Source organism: Anomaloglossus baeobatrachus, chromosome 2, assembly GCF_048569485.1.
Source record: "Anomaloglossus baeobatrachus isolate aAnoBae1 chromosome 2, aAnoBae1.hap1, whole genome shotgun sequence".
NCBI lineage: Eukaryota > Metazoa > Chordata > Amphibia > Anura > Aromobatidae > Anomaloglossus > Anomaloglossus baeobatrachus.
In genome coordinates this window covers 442,035,995-442,045,465 of record NC_134354.1, presented here as the reverse complement: position 1 = coordinate 442,045,465, position 9,471 = coordinate 442,035,995, and the positions used below count along the sequence as shown (strand labels likewise).

General features: G+C 53.2%; 1 long non-coding RNA gene across 1 annotated transcript; it reads left to right on the top strand.

Moving 5' to 3' along the window:
* The first annotated feature begins 726 nt into the window (after positions 1 to 726).
* Positions 727 to 8,994, top strand: LOC142290245 (uncharacterized). The gene is made up of 4 exons (XR_012750250.1): positions 727 to 815; positions 1,220 to 1,313; positions 1,783 to 1,876; positions 8,933 to 8,994. It is a non-coding gene; the product is annotated as an uncharacterized LOC142290245 (long non-coding RNA).
* The last annotated feature ends 477 nt before the right edge of the window (positions 8,995 to 9,471 follow it).

Below are 9,471 nucleotides of genomic sequence, written 5' to 3'. Positions count from 1 at the left end.
GCACGGGCTGCCTGTCGCCAGACCCCTCTGCGCTCTGCCTGTGCGCCGCCACACCCCTCTGCGCTGCCACACCCCTCTGCGCTCTGCCTGTGCGCCGCCAGACCCCTCTGCGCTCTGCCTGTGCGCCGCCAGACCCCTCTGCGCTCTGCCTGTGCGCCGCCAGACCCCTCTGCACTCTGCCTGTGCGCCGCCAGACCCCTCTGCGCTCTGCCTGTGCGCCGCCAGACCCCTCTGCGCTCTGCCTGTGCGCCGCCAGACCCCTCTGCGCTCTGCCTGTGCTCCGCCAGACCCCTCTGCGCTCTGCCTGTGCGCCGCCAGACCCCTCTGCGCTCTGCCTGTGCGCCGCCAGACCCCTCTGCGCTCTGCCTGTGCTCCGCCAGACCCCTCTTTGCTCTGCCTGTGCTCCGCCAGACCCCTCTGCGCTCTGCCTGTGCGCCGCCAGACCCCTCTGCGCTCTGCCTGTGCGCCGCCAGACCCCTCTGCGCTCTGCTTGTGCGCCGCCAGACCCCTCTGCGCTCTGCCTGTGCGCCGCCAGACCCCTCTGCGCTCTGCCTGTGCGCCGCCAGACCCCTCTGCGCTCTGCCTGTGCGCCGCCAGATTCCTCTCTGCAGCCCTGTCTGAGAGTGGGGCAGTGTGTGTAACCCCCTCCAGTATGTGTATGCCCCTGTATCTTCCCCAATTGTAAAACAGAATGTTTTGCCTATTTGTTTTTTTCAATTAGGTATCCAAGCAATGCAGGTAGTGCTGACATTACGATCGACGGACGCCTTCCATCTTCTGGTACCACTGTGTAGATGAGTAATCTTGAAGATCCCGTACGTATGTTGTCTATGTATATATGTATGTGTCTGTCTTCCAACTGCATCCAGCTCATACACCGCACCATACTGTAATACAGGTCCACTCTATGTCCTGTAATACAGTGTGCTGGCAGCCCTCTGTGGGCTCCGGTGGGAGCTGGCAGCCCTCTGTGGGCTCCGGTGGGGGCTGGCAGCCCTCTGTGGGCTCCGCTGGGGGCTGGCAGCCCTCTGTGGGCTCCGCTGGGGGCTGGCAGCCCTCTGTGGGCTCCGCTGGGGGCTGGCAGCCCTCTGTGGGCTCCCCCCTGGCCCTGCTTGAGAGTGGGGCAGTGTGTGTAACCCCCTCCAGTATGTGTATGCCCCTGTATCTTCCCCAATTATAAAACAGAATGTTCTGCCTATTTATTTTTTTTTTCAATTAGGTATCCAAGCAATGCAGGTAGTGCTGACATTACCATCGACGGACGCCTTCCATCTTCTGGTACCACTGTGTAGATGAGTAATCTTGAAGATCCCGTACGTATGTTGTCTATGTATATATGTATGTGTCTGTCTTCCAACTGCATCCAGCTCATACACCGCACCATACTGTAATACAGGTCCACTCTATGTCCTGTAATACAGTGTGCTGGCAGCCCTCTGTGGGCTCCGGTGGGGGCTGGCAGCCCTCTGTGGGCTCCGGCGGGGGCTGGCAGCCCTCTGTGGGCTCTGGCGGGGGCTGGCAGCCCTCTGTGGGCTCCGCTGGGGGCTGTCAGCCGTCTGTGGGCTCCGCTGGGGGCTGGCAGCCGTCTGTGGGCTCCGCTGGGGGCTGGCAGCCGTCTGTGGGCTCCGCTGGGGGCTGGCAGCCCTCTGTGGGCTCCGCTGGGGGCTGGCAGCCCTCTGTGGGCTCCGCTGGGGGCTGGCAGCCCTCTGTGGGCTCCGCTGGGGGCTGGCAGCCCTAAAATTATAAAACATAATGTTTTGCCTATTTGTTTTTTTCAATTAGGTATCCAAGCAATGCAGGTAGTGCTGACATTACCATCGACGGACGCCTTCCATCTTCTGGTACCACTGTGTAGACTAGTAATCTTGAAGATCCCGTACGTATGTTGTCTATGTATATATGTATGTGTCTGTCTCTTCCAACTGCATCCAGCTCATACACAGCACCATACTGTAATACAGGTCCACTCTATGTCCTGTAATACAGTGTGCTGGCAGCCCTCTGTGGGCTCCGGTGGGGGCTGGCAGCCCTCTGTGGGCTCCGGTGGGGGCTGGCAGCCCTCTGTGGGCTCCGGTGGGGGCTGGCAGCCCTCTGTGGGCTCCGGTGGGGGCTGGCAGCCCTCTGTGGGCTCCGGTGGGGGCTGGCAGCCCTCTGTGGGCTCCGGTGGGGGCTGGCAGCCGTCTGTGGGCTCCGCTGGGGGCTGGCAGCCGTCTGTAGGCTCCGCTGGGGGCTGGCAGCCCTCTGTGGGCTCCGCTGGGGGCTGGCAGCCCTCTGTGGGCTCCGCTGGGGGCTGGCAGCCCTAAAATTATAAAACATAATGTTTTGCCTATTCGTTTTTTTCAATTAGGTATCCAAGCAATGCAGGTAGTGCTGACATTACGATGGACGGACGCCTTCCATCTTCTTGTACCACTGTGTAGATGAGTAATCTTGAAGATCCCGTACGTACGTTGTCTATGTATATATGTATGTGTCTGTCTTCCAACTGCATCCAGCTCATACACAGCACCATACTGTAATACAGGTCCACTCTATGTCCTGTAATACAGTGTTCTGCCAGCCCTCTGTCTGTGCCTGGGTGGGGGCCGCCAGCCCTCTGTCTGTGCATGGGTGGGGGCCGCCAAACCACCCCCTCCCCTCTTTCTGTCCATCCTCTCTGACTGAGGGGCTGCAGCCAGCCTGCCCTCCCTTTCTCTGTCCCTGAGGGGCTGCAGCTCAGGGCAGAGTGGGCAGCCTCCCCCATTATATGTATATCCCCAGTAGCGTCCCCGTGAGTGTGTGTGTGTGTGTGTGTGTCTCTCTCTCGTCTGGCTGAAGGCTTGTATATACAGCTCCACACTATTTCCTGTATTAGTGTCTCTATAAACTGTATGTATCCATCAATTCCATGGCACTTTACATGTGAAAGGGGTATACATAATAGGGACAGGTACAATAATCATAAACAATACAAGGCAAAGACTAATATATATCAATCAGTCTGTGTCTTGTATTTGATTATTGTACCTGTCCCTATTATGTATACTCCTTTTCACATGTAAATCACCATGGAATTGATGGTGCTATAATAAGTGTGTGTGTGTGTCCCCTTTTCTTGCTATATGTGTAGATGACCGTAAGAAATGACACCCTGCTGTGGCTTGTCCCGCTTGTTTCTGACCATAGTATGTGACTGCTGTATGCAATTACTGGCTGTGGACGGTACCTATTTTTGACCTGTGATTTACTGTGGCAATCACATGTTTTTAAAAAAAAAAAAAAAAAAACGTTCTAGTCATAAGCAACTAGGATGGACAGATAAGTTGAGAAGCAATTATAAGAACAAGTACAAACTCTACAGCAGTAAAATAAGAAAAGAAGGGAATTTTGTTTACTTACCGTAAATTCCTTTTCTTCTAGCTCCAATTGGGAGACCCAGACAATTGGGTGTATAGCTTCTGCCTCCGGAGGCCACACAAAGTATTACACTTAAAAGTGTAAACCCCTCCCCTCTGCCTATACACCCCCCCCGTTCATCACGGGCTCCTCAGTTTTGGTGCAAAAGCAGGAAGGAGGAAACTTATAAATTGGTCTAAGGTAAATTCAATCCGAAGGATGTTCGGAGAACTGAAACCATGAATCAAAAGAACAATTCAACATGAACAACATGTGTACACAAAAAAACAACAGCCCGAAGGGAACAGGGGCGGGTGCTGGGTCTCCCAATTGGAGCTAGAAGAAAAGGAATTTACGGTAAGTAAACAAAATTCCCTTCTTCTTTGTCGCTCCATTGGGAGACCCAGACAATTGGGACGTCCAAAAGCAGTCCCTGGGTGGGTAAAAGAATACCTCGGTAAAAGAGCCGTAAAACGGCCCCTTCCTACAGGTGGGCAACCGCCGCCTGAAGGACTCGCCTACCTAGGCTGGCATCTGCCGAAGCGTAGGTATGCACTTGATAGTGTTTCGTAAAAGTGTGCAGACTCGACCAGGTAGCCGCCTGACACACCTGCTGAGCCGTAGCTTGGTGCCGCAAAGCCCAGGACGCACCCACGGCTCTGGTAGAATGGGCCTTCAGCCCTGAAGGAACCGGAAGCCCAGAAGAACGGTAGGCTTCCAGAATTGGTTCCTTGATCCACCGAGCCAAGGTTGACTTGGAAGCCTGCGACCCTTTACGCTGGCCAGCGACAAGGACAAAGAGCGCATTCGAGCGGCGCAGGGGCGCCGTACGAGAAATGTAGAGTCTGAGTGCTCTCACCAGATCCAACAAGTGCAAATCCTTTTCACATTGGTGAACTGGATAAGGACAAAAAGAAGGTAAGGAGATATCCTGATTGAGATGAAAAGGGGATACCACCTTCGGGAGAAATTCCGGAACCGGACGCAGAACCACCTTGTCCTGGTGAAACACCAGGAAGGGGGCTTTGCATGACAGCGCTGCTAGCTCAGACACTCTCCGAAGAGATGTGACTGCCACTAGGAAGACCACCTTCTGCGAAAAGCGTGAAAGAGAAATATCCCTCATTGGCTCGAAGGGTGGTTTCTGAAGAGCCGTTAGCACCCTGTTCAGATCCCAGGGTTCTAGCGGACGCTTGTAAGGAGGGACTATGTGGCAAACCCCCTGCAGGAACGTGCGTACCTGTGGAAGCCTGGCTAGACGCTTTTGAAAAAAAGACAGAGAGCGCCGAGACTTGTCCCTTAAGGGAGCCGAGAGACAAACCCTTTTCCATTCCGGATTGAAGGAAGGACAGAAAAGTGGGCAAGGCAAATGGCCAGGGAGTAAAACCCTGATCAGAGCACCAGGATAAGAAGATCCTCCACGTCCTGTGGTAGATCTTGGCGGACGTTGGTTTCCTGGCCTGTCTCATAGTGGCAATGACCTCTTGAGATAACCCTGAAGACGCTAGGATCCAGGACTCAATGGCCACACAGTCAGGTTGAGGGCCGCAGAATTCAGATGGAAAAATGGCCCTTGAGACAGCAAGTCTGGTCGGTCTGGTAGTGCCCACGGTTGACCCACCGTGAGATGCCACAGATCCGGGTACCACGACCTCCTCGGCCAGTCTGGGGCGATGAGGATTGCGCGGCGGCAGTCGGACCTGATCTTGCGTAACACTCTGGGCAGCATTGCCAGAGGAGGAAACACATAAGGTAGTCGAAACTGCGACCAATCCTGAACTAATGCGTCCGCCGCCAGAGCTCTGTGATCTTGAGACCGTGCCATGAAAGCCGGGACTTTGTTGTTGTGCCGAGACGCCATGAGATCGACGTCCGGCGTTCCCCAGCGGCAACAGATCTCTTGAAACACGTCCGGGTGAAGAGACCATTCCCCTGCGTCCATGCCCTGGCGACTGAGAAAGTCTGCTTCCCAGTTTTCTACGCCCGGGATGTGAACTGCGGAGATGGTGGAGGCTGTGGCTTCCACCCACAGCAGAATCCGCCGAACTTCCTGGAAGGCTTGCCGACTGCGTGTGCCGCCTTGGTGGTTGATGTATGCCACCGCCGTGGCGTTGTCCGACTGAATTCGGATCTGCCTGCCTTCCAGCCACGGTTGGAACGCCTTTAGGGCTAGATACACTGCCCTTATCTCCAGAACGTTGATCTGAAGGGAGGACTCTGTCTGAGTCCAGGTACCCTGAGCCCTGTGGTGGAGAAAGACCGCTCCCCACCCTGACAGACTCGCGTCCGTCGTGACCACAGCCCAGGATGGGGGCAGGAAGGTTTTCCCCTTCGACAGAGAAGTGGGAAAAAGCCACCACTGAAGGGAGGCCTTGGCTGCCCGAGAAAGGGAGACGTTCCTGTCGAGGGACGTCGACTTCCTGTCCCATTTGCGGAGAATGTCCCATTGAAGTGGGCGCAGATGAAACTGCGCAAAAGGAACTGCCTCCATTGCTGCCACCATCTTCCCTAGGAAGTGCATGAGGCGCCTCAAGGGGTGCGACTGGGCTCGAAGGAGAGATTGCACCCCTGTTTGTAGTGAACGCTGTTTGTCCAGCGGAAGCTTCACTATCGCTGAGAGAGTATGAAACTCCATGCCGAGATATGCACCATCTGCCACTGCAACTATGGATCTAGCCGCCAGTCTAGAGACTGGAGGATCCACCTTGGGACACTGCGCCCAACCCTTGACTACGTCAGGGGGGAAGGGATAACGTGTGTCATTAAGGCGCTTAGTAAAGCGCTTATCTGGAAAAGCTCGGTGTTTCTGGACTGTATCTCTGAAGTCAGAATGATCAAGAAACGCACTCCGAGTACGTTTGGGAAACCTAAAATGGAATTTCTCCTGCTGAGAAGCTGACTCCTCAATCGGAGGAGCTGGAGGAGAAAGATCCAACACCTGATTGATGGACGCTATAAGGTCGTTTACTATGGCGTCCCCTTCAGGTGTATCAAGGTTGAGAGCGGTGTCAGGATCAGAGCCCTGATCTGCCACCTCCGCTTCATCCTCCAGAGAGTCCTCATGTTGAGACCCTGAACAGTGTGATGAAGTCGAGGGAAGCTCCCAGCGAGCCCGCTTAGGCGGTCTGGGACTGCGGTCCGTGTCGGAGTCCCCACCGTGGGACCTATGAGTCGCCCCAGGAGCACTTTGCTGCTCCAACCGAGGGGGGCCTGGGGTCAATGATTCAACAGTGCCCGGGGCCTGTGTTACCGGTCTGGACTGCAAAGCTTCTAGTATCTTAGCAGACCATTTATCCATAGACTCAGACAGTTTGTCAGCGAATACTGCAAACTCTGTCCCTGTCACCTGGACAGTGGCAGCAGGTGGTTCCACCGGGGCCGAGGGTCCCACCAGTGGCAGAGGCTCCGGCTGAGTGAGTGTCACAGGGGCCGAACATTGCACACAATGGGGGTAGGTGGAACCTGCAGGTAGCATAGCCGCACATGAGGTACAGGTTGCAAAGTAAGCCTGTGCCTTGGCACCCTTGCTTTTTGCGGACGACATGCTGTTGTCTCCTCTTAGAGCAATCAGAGAGGGTATATAGCCAAAAGCAAATAGTGCGGCCGTACAGAGTAAATGTATACAATATAAGCATATAAATATACACTTCGGCACCCAGGGGGGCCAGCACCTAGTAACAGGTGCGGCTTACCGACCGCTCTCAGCGGTTGTGTGACCACCAGATTCCCTGCCTGGGCCTCCCAGAGCTGTGGAGCTCGCCTCTGAAGTTTTCCAGCGTCAGAAGTGCTGATAGAAATGGCTGCCAGCGTTCTGAGAGGAGGAGGGGGCCGTGGGCGTGCCTCAGAAAGTGCGGGAATCTGGTGCCCCACGGTGCTCAGTGAGGGGGGAGGAGGATACGAAGTATGCTCCAGCCCTCAGCGCTGACGTCCAGTGCAGCGTCCCGCCCTTACCCCTGACTGGCAGGCCCGGGGGCGGGAGTATGCGGTACTAGGCCGCAAAAGCCGGGGAGTAAAGTTATAAGCGCGGGCGGCAAACAAGCGCGGTCGTCCCGGCGCACCAACACACCCAGCAGCTGCTGCAGCGTCCATAACACAGGCGCTCTATGCGCCGTCCCCAAGGGGACACAGAGTACCTCAGAGGAGCAGGGCCTGTCCCTGTCGATACCCGGTCTCCTGTCCAGCAGATTCCCCCAGGGGCTGCGGAGGGAGCACGGTCCCAGTGCCTGGTGACCGGTTAGGATCCCACTTCACCCAGAGCCCCTAAGGGATGGGGAAGGAAAACAGCATGTGGCTCCTGCCTATGTACCCGCAATGGGTACCTCAACCTTAACAGCACCGCCGACCAGAGTGGGGTGAGAAGGGAGCATGCCGGGGGCCCTGTTATGGGCCCTCTTTTCTTCCATCCGATGTAGTCAGCAGCTGCTGCTGACTAAATTGTGGAGCTTGCGTGCATGTGTGCCTCCTTCGCACAAAGCATAAAAACTGAGGAGCCCGTGATGCACGGGGGGGTGTATAGGCAGAGGGGAGGGGTTTACACTTTTAAGTGTAATACTTTGTGTGGCCTCCGGAGGCAGAAGCTATACACCCAATTGTCTGGGTCTCCCAATGGAGCGACAAAGAAAACTAACATTAGTATAACTATTAACTGTCCCTTTGTCCACACATAAGACAAATATATTAAAGTGCACACACACAAAGAATAGTGGGTCAGATGCATGGATAGAGCCCATGTAAAATATTAAGTGTCAAGCCATGAACATTCCCCCCCTTCTCCATATTGGTTTCTTCGGACTCCATAATCAAAAAATAATTCTGTCCCTGGTTTCAGATCTTTCTTGGCAAAAAAGAGAATTGTTGGGGTCTCTCCAACAACACACTCCTGCTTTGGCTTAAGATTGTCCATCTTACACGAATGGTTTATCAACCGTCCAAAAGTGGACTGCATGTCTGGGTGGCAATTTCAAGGCGCATTGGTGGCATTAATGCACACCTTTTCTCCTTTGCTTTTAAAAAAGAACAGATAGGACATTCCTGTCTGCAATCTCTGTATATTTTCCGCTGTCTTACCGTCTATAAAGTCTCCGTGATAATCACAGACCACTTCTCCCTTTTTAAAACCTTTGGTGGTTTTCACAGTATGCCCACCTTTACTGCTGTCCTCTGTTATAACTAGTCCTTTCCATTTCTGCGTCCTCACGAGTTCTTTGATCTCCTCTGTAACGTGGGTTTTTTGTCTTTGTATAGGGGGTTTCCAAGCACGCTTCACTTCTTTTATTTGTGGTATATTTCTATTCCATCCGTGTCCTTTCAAATATCTCGACAAGTCTTTACTGCAGGGGGGTTTCCTGAAAGATGCTAAATAAATAAAAAAAAAAAAAAAAGAATCAGGACACATATTTTCTGTACACATAGGCCTGGAACAAAGCGCCATCTAGTGCATATAGATTGGTAGTGAAAAAACCTTACCAGCAGCATCTGCTACTCTTAATTTCTTCTGATTGAAGATCCATTTCTTTCGCAGAAACATTGCATGATCCCGGCTTACTTCTTTACACAGGTGTATTGACGGTGGAGAAGTATCAATATCTACAGGACACACATCAGTCAGCTTATGGTACAATGAATTGCGTGGACCCTCATGTTCCTCGCAGCTGCTCTGTCCCTCGTCACTTTCGTTCTGTCTGCTCGGCCCTTCACTGCTGTCCAATTCGTGTTCATCGCTGGTCCTCGCCCTCTTGGTGACATTTTCTCTGTGAAGTCAAAATGATAGGTAAGATATGTTAAAGTTTTTTTTTCAAGGACATTTATGATTGACCTCTTTGAATGCATTAGCATATGTTGTAACTTCAAAATAAGCTCAGGAAACATAAGGGAAATTGCTGGAATGAACAAGACCATTGAACTGAAAGTCATTGCTCATATCTGATGCTTTGGAAGGTGGTTGATGGCGATGTTAGTGTATTCAGTTAGGGCTCTTACCCCAATTTTTCTCCTTCCTTGTTTTCTTCCATTTTCACCAATTTTTTCACTCCCTCAACCAAATCCGGGGTGGAAAGCTGGCTATCAAGTTTTCCATAATAGACATATTCATCTGTG